Source organism: Triturus cristatus, chromosome 2_2, assembly GCF_964204655.1.
Source record: "Triturus cristatus chromosome 2_2, aTriCri1.1, whole genome shotgun sequence".
NCBI lineage: Eukaryota > Metazoa > Chordata > Amphibia > Caudata > Salamandridae > Triturus > Triturus cristatus.
Window position 1 is genome coordinate 738,004,704 of NC_140582.1, and position 21,300 is coordinate 738,026,003.

Genomic DNA, 21,300 nt, shown 5'->3' on the forward strand with positions numbered 1-21,300 from the left:
AGGGCAAGAACTGCTTCAAAGTAGTATGCACTATGAATGTAGTGTTTTAACCATCGTCACACTTGTAGTTCAGGGACATAGTTTCTTAGTCAGTATTTATATAAAATGTGTTTGTACAATAATGGAATAGTATAATTTTGAAAGTTATTAATATACATTTATTTGTGATTCTTTTTTACAGATACAGAACAGGAGTGTTTCTCATGTGTTTGCACTCTTCTCGTGCAAGATTGTTTGGCTGAAGGGTCCTTAGGTGTTTCATCATACTTGCTGTGCCGCATGAGTATTTTTTGTTAAGATCCCCTCGCAACAGAATTCTTTTGAAAATCTTGTGCATGAGAAAGGTGGTATTGGTCTTTGTTTGCCCCTCGAGAAAAGTAGAACATTTCCACATCACTGAAGGAAAACGTTGTGAGCGTGGTGCATCCTCCAAAAATTCAACTTTAGATTTGGTGAATATTTTATAGCGACATCATTTACAGTTTTTGTAAGTTAAAGTTAAAAAAAATTGTTAGCTGTGTGCATTTTATATTTCTGTGATTTGTATTTTGAGAATGGCATGTTGGTTTTTTTTCAACAATCTTTGAGATTGTGTTTTTTTTGCCCGCTGTTAAGTGATGAGTACGATTGAAATCACTATTTTTAGTGAAATTTAATATATTCTGAGAACAGCAAAAAAGGCAAAAAAATTACTTTGTGGAAATTATGCTGTGTTGTATAAAATGTATTATTACATGTTATAATTTTTTTTCCTTTTCTTTCACAGATCCAAATTTTAAAATAAGCAATTTATATGAATTTATATTTGAATGAAAAACAGAAACAAATGTATACCATTTTTTATTCCTATTACTGTGAAGGTAAGTTTAACTAAGTCTCAATATGCAGAATGAAGAGGCCTGCAAGAAGCTACAAAGTTGAAACACGTTTCTAAAAACACTCTGTTTATGTAGTTTTGAAATCTGACCATAATCAGATATCATGTGACCTGCAAAAAAAGAGATTTGAGGGGTGTTAGAATCCGGGTTCTCTTGTTGGCACAGGTAGGTACTTGTGACAAGCAGGGAACCTTTCCTCTAGTCAGGGTAAGGGGTTACACTCCTAAAATAACCTCTAGGTAGCTTGGCGCGAGCAGACAAGGCTTATCTCAGAGCGTTATAGGTTAAGCATTTGTGAACACATACAGTAACCAAGTGACAACACTACAGATGGACACCACACAGGTTTTTATATTAAAAATAAGGATTCTTTATATAGAGTTACCACAAGACCATTAAACGACAAAAATACACAATACTGTTACTATAGATGGTAGAAGTTTGCTTAGTTCTCTTAAGTTCTAAAATGCAACGCTTTAAGTCAATGTACCTTATATGCGACATGCAGGGTGTTAGACCTGGCATCTTTGGCGTGGTTACCCCTGACTTTTTGCCTCTACCTCCTGTATTTTTGATGCTATGCTGGATTTCGTTTTTGCTGGTTTAGATGCTTTGGGCACTTTGCCACTGCTGATCAGTGTCAAAGTGCAAGTGCTCCCTTAGTAAATTGTTGTGTTGATTGGTTATCCATGATTGGCATATTTGTTTCACCTGTTAGCCCCTAGTAAAGTGCACTGCATGTGCCAGGGCTGGTGATTCAAATGCTACTAGTGGGCTGCAGCACTTATTGTGCCACCCACAGGAGTAGCGCTAAAATGATGTCTTAGGCCTGCTTGCAGTGCCTATGTGCAGTCCAGGACTGCCATGTCGACCAGGCCAGTGCACCCACTGACCAGGCCTTATCCTTCCCTTTCTGTACATGTCAGGCATCCCTATGGTGGCCCTAGGTACCCCCCTGGGCTGGGTGCAGTGTATCTGAAAGGTAGGGCATGTACTGAGGTGTGTAACATGCCCTGGTAGTGAATTACAGCCATTTTCGTTTTTTCACTGCTGAGAGGCTATCTTGCCCATAGGATAGAATGGGGAAGGCTGTTTACATGCCTATCTTCCTGTTAAATGGTAGCGGCAGTTTCAGTCGATAACCCTTCAAGTATTGCCCGGCGGTAATCGCCTCTCATACCATTCGATAATTTACCAATGAAAGAGGCAGGCGCCGGAGACTGGAAGGCAGGAAACAAAGTTTTATTCCGTCGGAGCAGAACACATCAGATCAGACAGCAAGGTATCGTCACGAGGTGCTCTAACTGCATCTCTGAGGCCTGGCCTCTTATACACAGGTTTATGACTTTATTGTACATGGCACATTCTTGAGATTACTTTGATGTATAAAAGAACGTCTTCGGAATCCCCACTTCGAACTCGTTCCCACACATATCTACAGTGGAAGTCCCCACCCCATCTACAGTAGGAGATAGCTATCACACAGCTGGACATTCCGCCAATTCCCGGGGGTGTGTGTCTCAGGGGGTAGGGGCTTTGATCCACTGTAATCCCTTTGATGTGGGGTGTTTCCCTTACAGTAGGGGCAATAAACTGCATCCGCAGGGCTAGGTGATGGCCTGGGACCGGTTCGGATAATGGGGCGCAGGGGAAGGGGGTTATCAAAGAGATGCATGACCATGTATGGGATGTCGGTCGGGCGTGGGATGTGGTTCCATGGCAGGGTCGCGCAGAAGGAGGGGGGGTTTATGGCCCGTGATTGAGAGAGCGGGGGTGGCCGGCGCGCGGGGAATGCTCGCAGCGCCAGGGGAACGCGCTGGCGATCGAGAATGAGCGGGGAGAGAGTGGGGTGCCTAAAATGGCGGCCGTGCGTTCGCTGTGCGTGGCGCTGGGGAGAGGCAAGATGGCGCAGATAATGTTCAGTTACAAGCTAAATTTCCACAGTCCTCCCTTTTAACATATCTCGCCAGCTTGCCTGGCCGACGTTTACCTTCGTTAACCTTCAGCTATAATATCGCTAATGTTTTTCGTACATTCCTTAAAGATACAGAGGTTTTAGGGCAGGCAGGAGTAATCTGACACATTTGTACATAGTTACATACAGGTGATAAAGTAGGCGAGGAGGTAGTACATACAAAGTTACATCAGCTGCGCCGCATGTCAGGCCCAGGGGTAGGAAGAGGTGAGCTTGTTTGAGCACAAATAGGATACTGTAAAGCAAAAAAATGTTTCTGGCAAAGCAAGGGATATTCCGTACATTACATATGGCCCAGACTTCGTGTGGATCAAAAAGATAGTCAGTATAGTCGTGTGCATGGCTGGTGTTGTATGAATGTCATTATACAAAGTTAGATTTTCTAAACTTCTCAGTGTGCAGTCGGAAGTGACTGATGCAACATCATGAAAACTCGATAGGAAGATAGTTAATATAAAATGGTGGTTGGGAGAGGATTTTTCAACTTTAACATGGGTTCTTCTTTCCAGTGTCCTATTACGAAGAGCCATCACTGGTAAGCTCTTATTGTTGTTTTTCTTTCGTTGGCACTGTTGAGCACCGGCGGTGGAGCTAAGGTCCAGCTCAAATCCAATCTCTCACGTGGCAGGGTGTGACCATTCGCTGTTCTCTGATCATAGTCCTGTTCCTTAACACAGTTCATCATAGGTACTTTGAGACAGGGTACCTGCTTTTTGTTCTTCTGTAGTTAAGTCAAATTCATAATCCATATAAAAGGGGGAGAGGGAGAGAGAAGGGTGTGACGTGCTTCGGGATGCCGAGGGAAGAGGGGGTGGAGTGGGATCGGATCAAAATGCGGACCAAGGAGAGCAGAATCTTCCAGCACTGGGCCCATCAATCGGGCCCGATGGGTTGGGACTTCAGGCACGCTGGTCAGTGAGCAGGGGGCCTTGATATAGCCCTTCGTTCTATCACTTATCATCCTGATATTGGTGCCTCGTCTCACGCCCTATTTGCTTCGATGCTTCCCCCTTGGTCGATGCCATAGATGTTCCATGGTCCGCAGCCAGGCTGTGCGTCACGTCCGACCCCTCTCTTCCGATGGCCGCAGGTTATCTTTGAATGGGTACAAGAAACAAAAATCTTAGAGAGTTGGCAGGGAAGACATTTACATACTTCATCCTCTCTCCCAACCACCGAGTAGTTGCGGAAATGCTTTTATCGGTTGCTGTATGATTGGTGTCTATTGACTCTGATGTTTGTGTGCGTGTTACCAATCTATTAATCATTGCTGTGGTGCAGGTTTCTGTGGGTGTCCCTGTCCATCGTCTGGCCTTCTAGGTGTCGATTTCTGCGCCCTATAATCGAAGCCTGACATCTGTCAACCTTCTGGTCTAGTAAAAATTCGAACCGGCTTCTCCGGTAGAGGCTCGTTCATCCTAACACAAGTTTTGTTAATACACATTTTTCTCCGAGGACTGCTAAGTTTAAGAAAAGAAAGTGCGAGGTGCTACTGTCACGGGTTCACGAGTATCCATTTCAGGGAGGAACATAAGCTAAGCATTATTTTTGCTGGCGACAATAGGTAACCCTTTATCAGTTTAGGCGATGTCTTATTAGAGAATAAGGTCATCAGCTGTTTCGTTCGAAATACTCTGAGACGGCTAGTATAGGGCTGGGGTTATTTTTGGGAGACCGGGGTGCTTTAGACATTCTATTTCGGGGTAATTGGTCGGGGGTAATTCTGGGCGGTGGAGATGGTGTCTTCTAAAAACGAAAACCACTGACATATAGTCCCCGTGATGAGGGCCAGATTGGGAGACATCAGTCGTCTTACCTGTCCTTTCTTTCTCAGCCAATTAAGCTCAACATTTGCAGAAAGGAGAGGTAGTAACGTGGTAAAGTATGGTCGTTTTGTTTCTGTCAATTTGTTCGAACACCACCGTGTTTAGGCCAATTATACACTTACCGAAGAGGTATGTGTCGTTAATTTATTCAAGAAGAAAGAGGGCAAGAAAAGCCTTTAGTGAGGGAGGGGGAGAGAGTGAGAGGGAGAGAGAGAGAGAGAGAGAGAGAGAGAGAGAGAGAGAGAGAGAGAGAGAGAGAGAGAGAGAGAGAGAGAGAGAGAGAGAGAGAGAGAGAGAGAGAGAGAGAGAGAGAGAGAGAGAGAGAGAGAGACGTGTGCATCAAGTAGGCTATTTGGCATATGTACGACACAAAACGAGAGAGAGAGAGAGACATGGGTATGATAATAGGCCACTTGGTGCACACACAACATGGAGTGGCATGGGTCGGTTCTATGTAAGAAAACACCAGCGGGAAAAAGACATAAATTCGGTGATCACGTACACACAAATACCGGATAGGGTGTGACAGTACATGCATCAAGCGCAGAAACTTAAGACGGAGACTCAGGGCTACGCTGAGTATGGGGACCTCTCCTTTCCTGTCCTCTTTCCTAAGCATGCTGCGTATTTTCAGTATTTTTGTAGTTTATCTTGGGGGGGTGTTGGACCTTTTACTCTCCTCCCTTTTGGTCGATGGACGAGCACTTCAATCATACGGTGACGCTCTCTTCAAGTGACCCAAGCATGGAATGCATACACAGTCATACCGTATAATCGTAGCACACACGCACAGTCATATCATACAGTTTTTCATGTTCCCAATGGTGGTCTGCGCTTTACGCACTACCCCACAACGTTTGTCTATGTTTTTCCTGATATCGAACGCGGTGCGGTCCATGTCCACTCCATTCTTTAGTCGGAACTTCGTCGTGACCTACAGAGGGGAGAAAAGAGGGGAGGGGATGTGCAGTATTCAAAGTACCTTAGCGCGCGTAGACACGAAAAGGTTCTACTTACCACGTACCAGGCTAGCCGCAGGAGTGGGTAATACCACAGACCTATTATTCTTTTTGTCCGAGGCAAAGATGCTCTATTTCATTCGTCTCCTAAATTCGGGTTCCCTGGTCGCGCATGCCTTTCTCAATCGGTCGTGTATTATGGTGCAAGATATCATACCTTGCGTTCGGCCTACACCTTAAGCTATAGTTGACCATCGATTTGACAACTCTTGGAAAAGGACAGGTGTGATGGGTACAAATTCCGTTAATCAAAAAGATTCAGGCAAATGGGGTCTGCATTATCTGTATTCTTTCGCTTGGGAGTAACAATCATTTATTCAAAAGAAAAACCTTTAACAACCTAGATGATTTGTCATGACACTGATTCCGTAATTCCTTTTAAGAAGCCCTTTATTTAAAACAATGTCAGTATACAAATACGGGCCTATAACCGCTATAGGCCGGCTACGGCGTGAGAGGCGTCGAGCATCATGAGCAACACCACTTTAGCATAAAATCGGTTCCCTCCCCGCCCCCCCCCGACCATCATGTGTGGAAGCATCGCATATATATATATATCTCATTTTAACACAAATGTCACGTGACTGGAACGCCACAAGGAGTTGTAGGCCTCTCCTACATCGGCGCCATCTTGGGGCGAGGTCGGGCCAGTGTACAGTCTAAGTCTTTCCATGAATTAGCTGTTGGACCAGAATTCCTTTCGGTAGTTCGAGAACTTTCGTTAGCGTCAACTTTGCGTCAGCATGGCGTTACCGCGACCTCGTAGCAATGCCATGGTTCGTTCTTGGGGCGGGGCAGCAGGCGGGTTCTTCCGCCGACGCTTTGAACCAGTCTTTCTCACTGCACCAAGCGGAGACATGGTGGCTGCCGCCCGAGGCAAAGAACAATGGCGGCGGTTTGTCCTTACCGGAAGTCCGCGGGAGTCGAGTGCCAATGACTCCAGCAGATTCTGCAAAGCTGAGGGGAGCGTTTTGTCAAGGGTGGGGCCCACGCCCAAGCAGACAAGCTTTCGAGTCCAGAATCGCCTCACGGAGGGCTAGGTCTGGATCCGAAGAACCGACCGCCGGAGTCCAAAGGCAGCAGCAGTAGCAGCTCTTCGGTACAGCCACCGGAGAGGGGCCAGCAGCAGCAACGACAGCAGTTCGGATGGTATCGCCACCGGGGTGATTCCAGTAGCAGCAACAACAGCAGTTTGGATGGTATCGCCACCGGGGTGGGTCCCTGATTACTTGGCTGCGGGGGCCCACTCCTCGCGTCGGGCGCTAGTGGCGATCCTGGTGAACCCGTGCTTGGGTGGCCGTCCGGCGGTCGAGCGCAGGGGGCGCCAACTTGGCTGGCCGGTGAAAAGAGACGGTTGGGGTGCCCTCATCTGCTGGTGAGCCTCCACCTGGGGAGGTGGGGGAAGCCCGTCCGCGTCGCTTCCCCCCGCCAGGGCACCCTTCGTTATTGAAGGAAGAAGAAAATGGGAAGATCCGCACGGCGTGGCAGGCTCCGCCTTGGCGCTGCCAGAGCTTCGGCGCTTCGTGCAGCCTCCGGCCTATTCGCACAGTCGTCCGCCACTGATGTCAATGGATTTTTGCATGGCTTTTATAGCCCAAAACTGACTAAAAGGACCGCCCAAAACAGGCCAATGTTGCAACTTCGAGGAAGGAGAGACGAGGACGGTGTCACGTGGACGTGGATGCTTTGGGATGCAGGTTGCAGCAGACCGTCATGTAAATAGTTGTTTAAAACGTGTTTTAACCTGTTTACCCTGTTGGTGTGTTTGTTATACCTATAAGTTATTAAAATGTTATAACTATACTACTTCGTTGGAGTGTTTGTACATATTTGCAATCTGGCGACGAGCACAAGGATGCTACTGCGTAATCGGAAAAATAACATAGCCCAATTGTGCGCGATCTAGCCCTAGTTCGGTGACGTCGATGGTGGGTATCAGCAGGCTTCCGTTTGTGCAGGATTTGGTCATGCTTATTGGGCGGGGTGGGTAGTAGGGCAGACATGTTTAGGCAGTGAGAGCGATGGGACCGGGCTACCTCGTGGCCGTCTTGACCGTGAGCTTGGTTCCTTCCCCTAGTTCCATATATCCTACAAAGGGCTATTTCCTAGTGTTTCTTTTAGTTTTGTAGGGTCAAAAAGGATCCTATCAGTGGCCACTGACTCTCGGGGTCCCCCTTTGTATATTTTATGCCATAGCTTGCTATAAACTATGGCGATTAGTTCGTGTTTTAGTGAATATGTCCTTATTAGGGGTGCCTTCCAGAGGAGCCGGATGGTCCACCTCTAATAAACGGTCCGGGCAGAACCAACTACCAATCAATGGGGAGAAGATAGGCATGACGGGTTTCAATGGGAACAAAAGTCAGCACTACCTATCTTTTCACTGCTTGCAAAGACTAGACAGAATATCTCTATTCCTCGTTATTTGTAAGCAGAGAATACCTCCAAAGAACCAATATCGAACAACTAGTGTTCGGGCAATCAATCAATCAATCAATGGGGAGATAAAGATAGCGACGAGGGGTTACAACGGGGACAAAAGTCTGCGTTACCTACCCTTCACTATTTGCAAAAACTAGACAGAATATTTCTATTCTACGTTATTTGCAAACAGAGAATATCTCAAAGAGCACTATTCTTCAAAAACAATCAATGTTCGGACAATCAATCAGTGGGGAGATAAAGATAGGCACGACGGGTTTCAACGGGGACAAAAGTCTGCGTTACCTACCCTTCACTATCTGCAAAGGGAGAGAGAGAGAGAGAGTATTTCTACTCCTCCCCGTTTGTAGACAGCGAATATCTCAAAGAGAACAATCAATGAGCAATACTAGTATTTTCAAAACTTCAAACAATCAATCAATTATTTCGCAATTTGTCATGTATCACGACCTTACCCGGACCGCGTGGACAGTTTCTCGTCTTCCGCCTCCAGCGCCCGATCGTCCTCTACTCTCCGTTATTGCTGCGGGACTCCTGATGGTTCCCAGTCAGGACCGTAGATCACTCGAGAGAGGTCTGCTCGGAACCAGTGAAGTTCGGATGATCGGCTGCCAGACGAGGGTCTATTGGGCAGGAGCTCTCCCGATCGTTGCAGTCGTTCACTCTGTCGTCAGGACCTCTCCCACTGGATCCACGTGTCTCTGATGGGCCCCACGCTTGGGGCGCCAATTGTTAAATGGTAGCGGCAGTTTCAGTCGATAACCCTTCAAGTATTGCCCGGCGGTAATCGCCTCTCATACCATTCGATAATTTAACAATTAAAGAGGCAGGCGCCGGAGACTGGAAGGCAGGAAACAAAGTTTTATTCCGTCGGAGCAGAACACATCAGATCAGACAGCAAGGTATCGTCACGAGGTGCTCTAACTGCATCTCTGAGGCCTGGCCTCTTATACACAGGTTTATGACTTTATTGTACATGGCACATTCTTGAGATTACTTTGATGTATAAAAGAACGTCTTCGGAATCCCCACTTCGAACTCGTTCCCACACATATCTACAGTGGAAGTCCCCACCCCATCTACAGTAGGAGATGGCTATCACGCAGCTGGACATTCCGCCAATTCCCGGGGGTGTGTGCAACCGGCCGGGTCTCAGGGGGTAGGGGCTTTGATCCACTGTAATCCCTTTGATGTGGGGTGTTTCCCTTACAGTAGGGGCAATAAACTGCATCCGCAGGGCTAGGTGATGGCCTGGGACCGGTTCGGATAATGGGGCGCAGAGGAAGGGGGTTATCAAAGAGATGCATGACCATGTATGGGATGTCGGTCGGGCATGGGATGAGGTTCCATGGCAGGGTCGCGCAGAAGGAGGGGGGGTTTATGGCCCGTGTATGAGAGAGCGGGGGTGGCCGGCGCGCGGGGAATGCTCGCAGCGCCAGGGGAACGCGCTGGCGATCGAGAATGAGCGGGGAGAGAGTGGGGTGCCTAAAATGGCGGCCGTGCGTTCGCTGTGCGTGGCGCTGGGGAGAGGCAAGATGGCGCAGATAATGTTCAGTTACAAGCTAAATTTCCACATTCCCATAAGGGCAAGATAGAAAATCCAAGTTTGGTATCTCTGTGTTCAGAATTTAATTACACATCTTTTTAGCAAGATGGTTTTTAAATTCACCGTGTGAGAATAGCACTTTTTAAAAAGTAGCTATTCTCCTGTTTAACCTTCCTGTGTGCCTGTGTGCTGGTTGGCTGAAGGGTGTCATGTGATGGGCTAGGTGGCTCCAGGAGCCTGGATGAGTCAGCAGCAGGGTGAATAGGGAGATCTGCTTTAGATGGGTGGGAGGAGTAGTCCCTGGGTTTGAATAGGGCTGTCCCTGCCAAACACAAAGCTGGCTCCACCCCCTGCTGGCCAGGCAGAGGACTCTGCCTCTGCTGGCACAAAGAAGGCTCCACCTCCTGCTGAGCGTCTAACGACCCTGCCCCTCACTCTGAAAGGAACCAGGTGCTCCAGAGCAGAGCACACCCAGGAACCGGTTTGAGCAGGGGAATCCCCCCACTGGAACAAAGAGAGACAAAGACTTGGAGGGGTATAAGAAAAGGACCCCAGACACCTAAACTTTAGATCACTTTGGAACTAAGAAGAAACCTCTGCCAAGGAGAAAGCTGAAAGGACTGAAGAGGAGAAGACTGCCTGCTTGCTGTTTTGCTTTGCTGCCAAGGAGAGGGGAAGGACTTTGCTGTGTCCCCTTCTTTTGATTCTGATCTCCAAGGGCCTGAGAAGAGCTGGCTCCCTGTTAAGAAGTCCCAGGAACAAAAGGACTTCACCACCAGCTCCCCTGGAACTCTGCTGAGAGAGTTCTGACCTGCCTTGGAGTGCTTGCCCAGTCTTGGGGCCTCAGGAGGTCGTTTTGCTGTGTTTGGGAGCTGGGAAGCAGAAGCGTGAACAAGAGTGACTGGTACCCAACGCATCATCCGATTGCGTGTCGCAAGACGAGAGTGTGTGGAAAATCTCATCGCGGCACCATCGCAACACGCAGGGTCCCCGCATTGCCGAGTGCGTCGAGCATCGTCCCGAAGCGTGAAGCTTCCTGCCATTGCGAGGGTTGTCGCAGAACCAGTTTGCGGGCCGCACCACTGCCGGTGCGTGAAAAGTCTCCAGTCGCTGCGTGCGTCGACGCAGAGTCCCGTTCCGTGGCGCATCGAGAGTTGCGGCGCCGGAAGGCAGCGCTGCGCTACGCATCGCACCACATCGAAGAGTGTTGCATCGAACCTGTGCGTGAAGCTTCCCCCTAAGAAACCTACGTAACGAAGGCCAAAGTCATCGCATCCTCCCCTTACAGATCGGAGCCGGCGCATCCACCTCTGCTGCGTGAAGCAGGGCTGCTGCAAAGCCTCCCCAGGATCTCAGGAGTATCGCATCGCCTTTGCAAGCTTCCTTGTTATAGCTTTTGGGAACCTTATCGCAACTACAGGTACTGTTGGGCACGAAAGTGTCGCATTTTGTGCGTTGAGAGTCGCATTGTGCAGGACACTGACTTTTACATCCTGGAGTACTTTCTGCAAACTCTGAACTATCTTTAAAGTAACCTTTTTGAATTATATGTTGGTTTGTCTGTAGTATTTGGTCTTGTGAAGTTTTTAGTAAAGATACATTATTTTTCTAAAACTGGTGTGGTGTAAATCTGTGGTGTTTTCACTGTGTTACTGTGAGTGTTGGTACAAATACTTTACACATTGCCTTTGATAGCCTAGACTGCTGAGGCCAAGCTACCTAGAGGGTGAGCAGGGGTTATCTTAACAGTGTATCCCCCTTTCCCTGACTAGAAGCAAGGGTCCCTACTTGGACAGTGGTACCTACCCTGCCAAGTAGAGACCCCCAGATCTAACATTGGTGGTCAGCGGTGAGGATTGAACTTGTATTTGTACTTGACCCACAGTAATTGGTGTACATCACTAGGAGTACAGACCAATAGACAACCACATACTATATTTTTGATTCTATTTTTGAATAACTCTTCAAGAGCATCATGGCTCAAAGTGAGAAAGCAGCCAGTGAGAAGGCAGAAGTGGAGTTTGCCATTGCGGATTTGTATTCGTACGGAGTGGTAGCACTCAAGCAATTCTGCAAAGACCGTGGTTGCCCTTTTAAAAGCGGAGCTAGAAAGGATGAGCTCCAAAAAGTCTTGAAGGCCTGGTGGGAGGCCCAAGAGGAGGATGATGCAGATGAAGAGGATGGTTTTGTTCCCCAAGATCTGCCCGTGGGCAGAGCAGTCTCAAGGGCTGGCAGCTCCCATTCCAGTAGGGGGCTCTCTCCAGAGGAGCTGGAGGAGAATCAAAGGGTGAGAGACCATGAAATGGAAATGATGAAAATGAAAATGAAGCAATTGAAAGTAGAGAAGGACAAGGCGGCGGAAGAGAGCAAGAATGCCCGTGCCTTGGAAGAGAAGAAATTGCTTCTGGCTCATGAAGTGAGCATGAGAGAACTGGACATCAAGGCCAAGCAGGTGGAGTCCGGTTCAAATGGTGGCAGCGCACAGCCAGTGCAGGGGGGTAAAGTATATATACCCAAGGATTTAGTACAGAATTACAATAGGAGTGAGGATATCTATGCATGGTTTACATCATATGAAATTGCATTGAGAATGAATGGTGTGCCTGAACAGCATTGGGGGGCGGGCCTGTGGAAACATTTTGAGGCTTCTGGGAGGAGTGCTCTAGAGCCCTTAGAATTAGCAGGTGCCATGACCTACCCCAATATGAAGGAGGCCTTATGTCTCAGGTATGGACTTACTCCAGAGCAGTATAGACTGCAGTTTAGGAATTCCAAGAAGAAAGAGTCTGATACTTGGATGGAGTGTGTGAATCTGTACTCGCGGGCACTGGAAGGTTGGATGAAGGGCAGCAAGGTAACTGATTATAAGGGGTTGTTACATTTAATTAGTTGGGACCACTTGAGTAGTCTATGTGTTCCAGAGCTGCGCCAGCATCTTTTAGATAGCAAGTTGACGGACCCCATTGAGCTTGCTAAGGAGGCGGACCGCTGGACCAGTACCAGGGTCCACAGAGGAATTGTGGGTACCATTGCCAAAGGTGGGCAGGGTCCCCAGCAGAAGAGTGGGGGGGACAAGGGTAACCAAAAGGAGTTCTCACAAGGGCCCCAAAATAGTTCCCAGGGTAACCAGTCCCAGCCCCCCAAGTCAAAACCCAAACCAACCTGGCCCCCTAAGGGCAGGTCGGATAACAAGGGTCCCATTAGGTGTTATCACTGTCAGGAATTGGGTCACAAGTCTCCTGTGTGTCCCAAGAAATCCCAGGCACCCACTGGTGCTCCCACACCGGGTATAGCTAGTGTAGCTTTTGGGGGGTCTTAATTTCTAGTGATTTGGAGGGTTTAGCAGTTATGTCCCTTGTCTCTTTAGGAGACACAGAGATGGTCCAGGAAACCCCTGTCCCTGATAACACTAAGAAGTACAGTCAGTGGGTGACCATCAATGGGAGGAGGGTGGAGGCTCTCAGGGACACTGGAGCCAGTGTGACTACGGTCAGGTGTCAGTGGGTCCCTGAGGAGCTGATCATTCCAGACGTACTTCACCCAGTAGTGTCAGCTGACAACTCTGTGCGCCTTTGCAAGGTAGCACATGTTCCCTTTGAGTGGGGGGGGTCTCAGGTCCTCTCAAAGTTGTTGTGAGTCCATCCATGCCAATAGACTGTCTGCTAGGTAATGACCTGGAGAGTTCCCCGTGGAAGGAGGTGGAACGCCAGGCTCATTTGGAGATGTTGGGTTTGCCTGAGTGGGTCTGTGTGACCACCCGGTCCATGGCAGCCAGACAGGGTTGTGAAGCAGACCTGGAGCCTGAAACAGTGGCCCAGGTCCCTGCCAGAAAGAGGAAGGGCAAGGGGCGTGGTGCGTCCACCCCCACTGTTCCCACGGTCCAGGAAGGAGCAGAACCTACGGGGGAATCCCTGGAGCCTACAGGGGAACAGGTCGCTGAGCTGGGAGACATACCTGAGCTGACCCATTGGCAGCAAGAGGGTGGTCCCTCCAGAGAGGAGTTCTGCCGTGCGCAGAAAGCATGCCCTACTCTTGAAGGTCTGCGGCACCAGGCTGCAGACCAGGCAGCAGGTGCTGATCCGAAGAACTTTTTTCTCTACTGGGAGAATGACTTGTTGTACAGTGAGCCTAGGTTTGCTGAGCCCAGTGGATCACGTACCCTGGTGGTACCCGCAGGGTTCAGAGACTTCCTACTGGGTCTGGCTCACGACGTGCCGCTTGCAGGACATCTCGGGCAGGACAAGACCCGACAAAGGCTTGCCACCCACTTTTACTGGCCCGGGATGAAGACGGACGTCGGTTCCTTTTGTAAATCATGCCAGACTTGCCAGGCAAGTGGCAAGGCTGGAGGAAAATGCAAAGGCCCTCTCCAGCCTTTTCCGGTAGTGAGCACCCCTTTCGAGCGGGTGGGAATAGATATTGTGGGGCCACTGGACCCCAGGACCGCCTTAGGCAACAGGTTCATCCTGGTCCTGGTGGATCATGCCACCCGGTACCCGGAGGCTATCCCTCTCAGGACAACCACAGCCCCGGTGGTGGGCCGTGCGTTGATGGGGATCTTTTCCCGTGTGGGTTTCCCCAAAGAGGTGGTATCTGACCGGGGTACCAACTTCATCTCCAGGTATATGAAGTCTCTGTGGGAGGAGTGTGGGGTAACTTATAAGTTCACCACTCCTTACCACCCTCAAGGAAATGGGTTGGTTGAAAGGTTCAATCGGACCCTGAAGGGCATGATCATGGGGCTGACAGAGCCCATGAGACGGAAGTGGGACGTCTTTTTGCCATGCCTATTATTTGCCTACAGGGAGGTACCACAAAAGTCTCTAGGGTTCAGTCCCTTTGAGCTTTTGTACGGGCACCCTGTTAGAGGACCTCTCAGTCTGGTGAAGGAGGGTTGGGAGAAATCCCCGGGGAAAACCCTCAGGATGTGTTCAGCTATGTGCTGGCCATCCGCAACCAGACACAGCGCTTCCGGGCCCTCGCTCAGGCGAATCTGGAAGCCAGCCAGGATGAGATGAAGAGGTGGTATGACCAGCATACCACTCTGATGGAATTTCAACCTGGGCAGATGGTGTAGGTGATGGCGCCAGTGGAGCCTTGTGCGCTCCAAGACAAGTGGACTGGGCCATATGAGGTGGTGGAGCGCAAGAGTGAGGTGACCTACCTGGTCAACTTGCGATCTCCCAGGAACCCCATGAGGGTCCTACACGTGAACCGCCTCAAACCCCATTTTGAGAGGTCTGAAATAACAATGCTACTTGCTACAGATGCAGGGATGGAGGAGGATAGTGATCCTCTTCCTGACCTCCTGGCAGCTAAGGAGCAAGATGGGTCAGTGGATGGAGTGGTCCTCTCGCCCACCCTGACCCCAGAACAGCAGAGGGACTGTCGCCATGTGTTGGGTCAGTTTGCATCTCTGTTCTCCCTGACCCCCGGTATCACCAACTGGTGTGTCCATGACGTGGACACGGGAGATATCATGCCTGTGAAACAGAAGTTTTACCGGGTGGCTGACAAGGTCAGGGCCAGCATCAAGAAGGAGGTTTCTAAGATGTTGGAGCTAGGGGTGATTGAGCCCTCCAGCAGCCCCTGGGCTAGCCCAGTGGTACTTGTACTGAAAGCTGCTGCGCCAGGTGCCACTCCAGAACTTAGGTTTTGTGTGGACTACCGTGGGCTCAATGCTGTCACGAAGACTGACGCACACCCCATCCCCAGAGCTGATGAGCTCGTGGATCGGTTGGGAGCTGCCAACTACCTCAGTACGTTTGATTTAACTTCTGGGTACTGGCAGATTGCCTTAACTGATGGGGCCAAGGAGAGGTCTGCGTTTTCAACGCCAGAGGGGCACTTCCAGTTCCATGTCATGCCCTTTGGGTTGAAGAACGCCCCTGCCACATTCCAGAGACTGGTCAACCAGGTACTGTCCGGGCTGGAGCAATTCAGCGCCGCATATCTGGATGACATTGCTGTGTTCAGCTCCACTTGGGAAGAACACTCGCAACACCTCTGCGCAGTGTTGAAGGCTCTGCATAGTGCAGGCCTCACTATCAAGGCCAGTAAGTGCCAGATAGGGCAGGGTTCGGTGGTGTATTTGGGACACCAAGTAGGAAGCGGCCAGGTGGCGCCCCTACAAGCCAAGATAGATACCATCTGGGCTTGGGAACCCCCCAAAACCCAGACAGCGGTGAGAGCCTTCTTAGGACTCACCGGGTACTATCGCCGTTTTGTCAAGGGGTATGGCACCATTGTTGCTCACTTGACAGAACTAACTTCCAAGAAGTTACCGAAGAAAGTGATTTGGACCAGTGCCTGCCAAGAAGCTTTTGATGCCCTGAAGGAGGCCATGTGTACAGCACCTGTACTCAAGGCGCCTGACTTCTCCAAGGAATTCATAGTGCAGACAGACGCTTCTGAGCATGGGGTGGGAGCGGTGCTCTCACAACTAAATGATGAGGACTTGGACCAACCTGTAGCTTTCATTAGTAGGAGGCTACTTCCCAGGGAACAGAGGTGGAGTGTGATTGAAAGGGAAGCTTTTGCTGTGGTCTGGGCGCTGAAGAAGCTGAGACCCTACTTGTTTGGGACTCACTTCCGGGTTCAGACGGACCACAGGCCCCTCAGATGGTTGATGCAGATGAGGGGTGAGAATCCTAAACTGCTGAGGTGGTCCATTTCCCTACAGGGGATGGACTTTACGGTGGAACACCGCCCCGGTACAGAACACGCCAACGCTGATGGTCTGTCCAGGTTTTTCCGCCTTAGCGATGAGAACTCCCAAGAGGGTGGGTAGTTCTCCCCACTTTCAGCTGGAGGGGACACGTGTTAGACCTGGCATCTTTGGCGTGGTTACCCCTGACTTTTTGCCTCTACCTCCTGTATTTTTGATGCTATGCTGGATTTCGTTTTTGCTGGTTTAGATGCTTTGGGCACTTTGCCACTGCTGATCAGTGTCAAAGTGCAAGTGCTCCCTTGGTAAATTGTTGTGTTGATTGGTTATCCATGATTGGCATATTTGTTTCACCTGTTAGCCCCTAGTAAAGTGCACTGCATGTGCCAGGGCTGGTGATTCAAATGCTACTAGTGGGCTGCAGCACTGATTGTGCCACCCACAGGAGTAGCGCTAAAATGAGGTCTTAGGCCTGCTTGCAGTGCCTATGTGCAGTCCAGGACTGCCATGTCGACCTGGCCAGTGCACCCACTGACCAGGCCTTATCCTTCCCTTTCTGTACATGTCAGGCATCCCTATGGTGGCCCTAGGTACCCCCCTGGGCTGGGTGCAGTGTATCTGAAAGGTAGGGCATGTACTGAGGTGTGTAACATGCCCTGGTAGTGAATTACAGCCATTTTAGTTTTTTCACTGCTGAGAGGCTATCTTGCCCATAGGATAGAATGGGGAAGGCTGTTTACATGCCTATCTTCCCATAAGGGCAAGATAGAAAATCCAAGTTTGGTATCTCTGTGTTCAGAATTTAATTACACATCTTTTTAGCAAGATGGTTTTTAAATTCACCGTGTGAGAATAGCACTTTTTAGAAAGTAGCTATTCTCCTGTTTAACCTTCCTGTGTGCCTGTGTGCTGGTTGGCTGAAGGGTGTCATGTGATGGGCTAGGTGGCTCCAGGAGCCTGGATGAGTCAGCAGCAGGGTGAATAGGGAGATCTGCTTTAGATGGGTGGGAGGAGTAGTCCCTGGGTTTGAATAGGGCTGTCCCTGCCAAACACAAAGCTGGCTCCACCCCCTGCTGGCCAGGCTGAGGACTCTGCCTCTGCTGGCACAAAGAAGGCTCCACCTCCTGCTGAGCGTCTAACGACCCTGCCCCTCACTCTGAAAGGAACCAGGTGCTCCAGAGCAGAGCACACCCAGGAACCGGTTTGAGCAGGGGAATCCCCCCACTGGAACAAAGAGAGACAAAGACTTGGAGGGGTATAAGAAAAGGACCCCAGACACCTAAACTTTAGATCACTTTGGAACTAAGAAGAAACCTCTGCCAAGGAGAAAGCTGAAAGGACTGAAGAGGAGAAGACTGCCTGCTTGCTGTTTTGCTTTGCCGCCAAGGAGAGGGGAAGGACTTTGCTGTATCCCCTTCTTTTGATTCTGATCTCCAAGGGCCTGAGAAGAGCTGCCTCCCCGTTAAGAAGTCCCAGGAACACAAGGACTTCACCACCAGCTCCCCTGGAACTCTGCTGAGAGAGTTCTGACCTGCCTTGGAGTGCTTGCCCAGTCTTGGGGCCTCAGGAGGTCGTTTTGCTGTGTTTGGGAGCTGGGAAGCAGAAGCGTGAACAAGAGTGACTGGTACCCAACGCCGATTGCGTGTCGCAAGACGAGAGTGCGTGGAAAATCTCATCGCGGCACCATCGCAACACGCAGGGTCCCCGCATCGCCGAGTGCGTCGAGCATCGTCCCGAAGCGTGAAGCTTCCTGCCATTGCGAGGGTTGTCGCAGAACCAGTTTGCGGGCCGCACCACTGCCGGTGCGTGAAAAGTCTCCAGTCGCTGCGTGCGTCGACGCAGAGTCCCGTTCCGTGGCGCATCGAGAGTTGCGGCGCCGGAAGGCAGCGCTGCGCCACGCATCGCACCACATCGAAGAGTGTCGCATCGAACCTGTGCGTGAAGCTTCCCCCTAAGAAACCTACGCAACGAAGGCCAAAGTCATCGCATCCTCCCCTTACAGATCGGAGCCGGCGCATCCACCTCTGCTGCGTGAAGCAGGGCTGCTGCAAAGCCTCCCCAGGATCTCAGGAGTATCGCATCGCCTTTGCAAGCTTCCTTGTTATAGCTTTTGGGAACCTTATCGCAACTACAGGTACTGTTGGGCACGAAAGTGTCGCATTTTGTGCGTTGAGAGTCGCATTGTGCAGGACACTGACTTTTACATCCTGGAGTACTTTCTGCAAACTGTGAACTATCTTTAAAGTAACCTTTTTGAATTATATGTTGGTTTGTCTGTAGTATTTGGTCTTGTGAAGTTTTTAGTAAAGATACATTATTTTTCTAAAACTGGTGTGGAGTAAATCTGTGGTGTTTTCACTGTGTTACTGTGAGTGTTGGTACAAATACTTTACACATTGCCTTTGATAGCCTAGACTGCTCAGGCCAAGCTACCTAGAGGGTGAGCAGGGGTTATCTTAACAGTGTATCCCCCTTTCCCTGACTAGAAGCAAGGGTCCCTACTTGGACAGTGGTACCTACCCTGCCAACTAGAGACCCCCAGATCTAACACAGGGCAACAAAACTGTTGCAACGATGCTGATGCGATGAAGTTTTTGGTGCAAAGAAATAAAGACGTGAAGATCTTCCAGATGCGTTACGCTTCTCCGATGTTGCGAGAAGACTCGTCTCGATGCGTCGGCTGCAGCGGCGTCACCCCTTTACGCGATGCGACGAAAGCGGCCTAGGCAGCGGCACTCTTCTCCGACGTTTGCGAGACGCTTCCGCTCGATGCGATGCTGCAGCGGCGTCACCCCTTTACGTGGTGCGACGACAGCAGCTCCGACGGCAGCGCGCTTCTCCGTGGATGCGCGGCGCTTTTCTTGATACGATGCAATGCGACAACTATGATGGCTGCAATGGCGACACGCTTCTTCGGCGTTGCGAGACACTTCCGGAATGATGCGAGACGCTTCCACTCAATGCGATGGTGCAGCGGCGACACCCTTTGCGAGATGCGACGACAACAGCTCAGACAGCAGCACGCTTCTCCTTCTTGAGTCGCGCTTCTAGCTCCTTGCGACACGCAGTCCCTCAGAAGGCCCAAGAACAGCAGCAGGCACTTCCAAAGAACTCTGGGGAGCTGGGGAGTGAAGTTCACTGGTCCTGGAACTTCGTTCAGGGGGCAAGCTCAGCACAAGCCCTTGGAGATCTTTTAACCACAAGTTGAAATAGAGTCTTTGTAGTCTTTCTCCTCTCTTTCCAGCAGCAAGGCAACCATTGCAGGCCAATCCCCCAGGTCAGGGACAGTACTCCTCCTTACGGCTTTCCCAGTTCCTTCTCCTCAGGCAGAGGTTCTTCTTGTCAAGCAGGATCTAATTTCTTGGGAGCAGGGTCCCAATACTTATACCCCTAATTCCTTTGATCCTCAGGGGTAGAGGGGCCTTTGCCCAGTCCAAACCAGTTCCTGAGCACTTTGTTGACATTTCTCTGCCTTTCTATTCAGGGTGCAGGGCAGAGACATCAGCTGCTCCACAGGAGGTGGAGCTAGCATTGTGATGGCAGAACACAGCCCTATTCAGAGTCCAGGTGCACTCCTCCCACCCATCTGGATGTCAATCTCTCTATTCACCCCCAGGCTACCTAGCCCTGCCCCTCTGGGTTTCCCCAGCCCTGTCACTCACACAAACCAGACATGCAGATACACATCATAGCAGAATGGTTAGGCAAGCAAATACCGGGTCCAGACTGATCACCGTTGGCCTGGTCTGCAGCCTGCTGCTGCATACCCACGAGAGAAGGGCACTCTTTCTGCTCCCTGCAGAATTCCTCCCTGGAGGGTCCTCCTTCTTGCTGCCAATGGGTCAGCTCAGGTAGGTCCCCCAGTTCAGCTATCTGTTCCCCTGTAGGTTCCAGGGCATCCCCCTCAAGGTCTGCTTCCTCCTGGACCGTGGGAACTTCAGGGGCCAGTTTCCCGTGCCCCCTGCCTCTTCTCCCTAAGGCCGGTTCCTGGGCCTCCCTCTCAGGCTCCAGATCCTCTTGAGCACCTCTACTCGCTGTCATGGACCGTGTGGTGACACACGCCCAATCTGGCATACCCAACATCTCCAGGTGAGCACTCCGCTCCACCTTAGCCCAAGGTGAGCTCTCCAGATCGTTCCCTATTAGACAGTCTACAGGCGTGGCGGGCCTCACAGCTACCCGAAGAGTACCAGAGACCCCCCCACTCAAAGGGAACCTGAGCCACCGGGCAGTGACTCTCGGTGTTGTCGGCGGCAACAACTGGATAGAATGTTCCTGGGACAACCTGCTCCTGAGACACCAGGTGGCGCTTGACAGCCTTCACACTGGCTCCTGTGTCTCTGAGAACTTCCACCCTATGGCCATTTATGGTCACCCACTGCCTGTATTTTTTAGTGTTCTCAGGCAGCTGGGTTTTGGGGACCACTTCATGGTCTCCTAATGAGACCAGGGACATTTCTACTGAACCCCACCCACCTTGGACACCCATCTCTCCACCCAGGGCTACACTAGCCGTCTGCCGGGGGGTTGCACCAGGGGGTGCTGGTTTACCAAACTGGCGACACTTGGGATCATTGGCAAAATGACCCAGCTCCCCACATCTGTAACAGGTTGGGGGCCCTCTTTGAACAGAGGTACCTGTCGGGGTCCCAGTCAGTTTCTGGGGTGGGGGAGGCTGAGAACCTTTCCCTTGGTTCCCTTGGGGATTACTTTGGGGCCTCCTCTGGAACTCCCTCTGTTTACCCTTGTCCCCCCTGCTCTTCTGCTGGGGACCCTGCCCACCTTTGGCAGAGTCTCCCACGGGACCCTTGTGGACCCTGGTTCTTCTTGTCAAGCAGGATCTAATTTCTTGGGAGCAGGGTCCCAATACTTATACCCCTAATTCCTTTGTTCCTCTGGGGTAGAGGGACCTTTGCCCAGTCCAAACCAGTTCCTGAGCACTTTGTT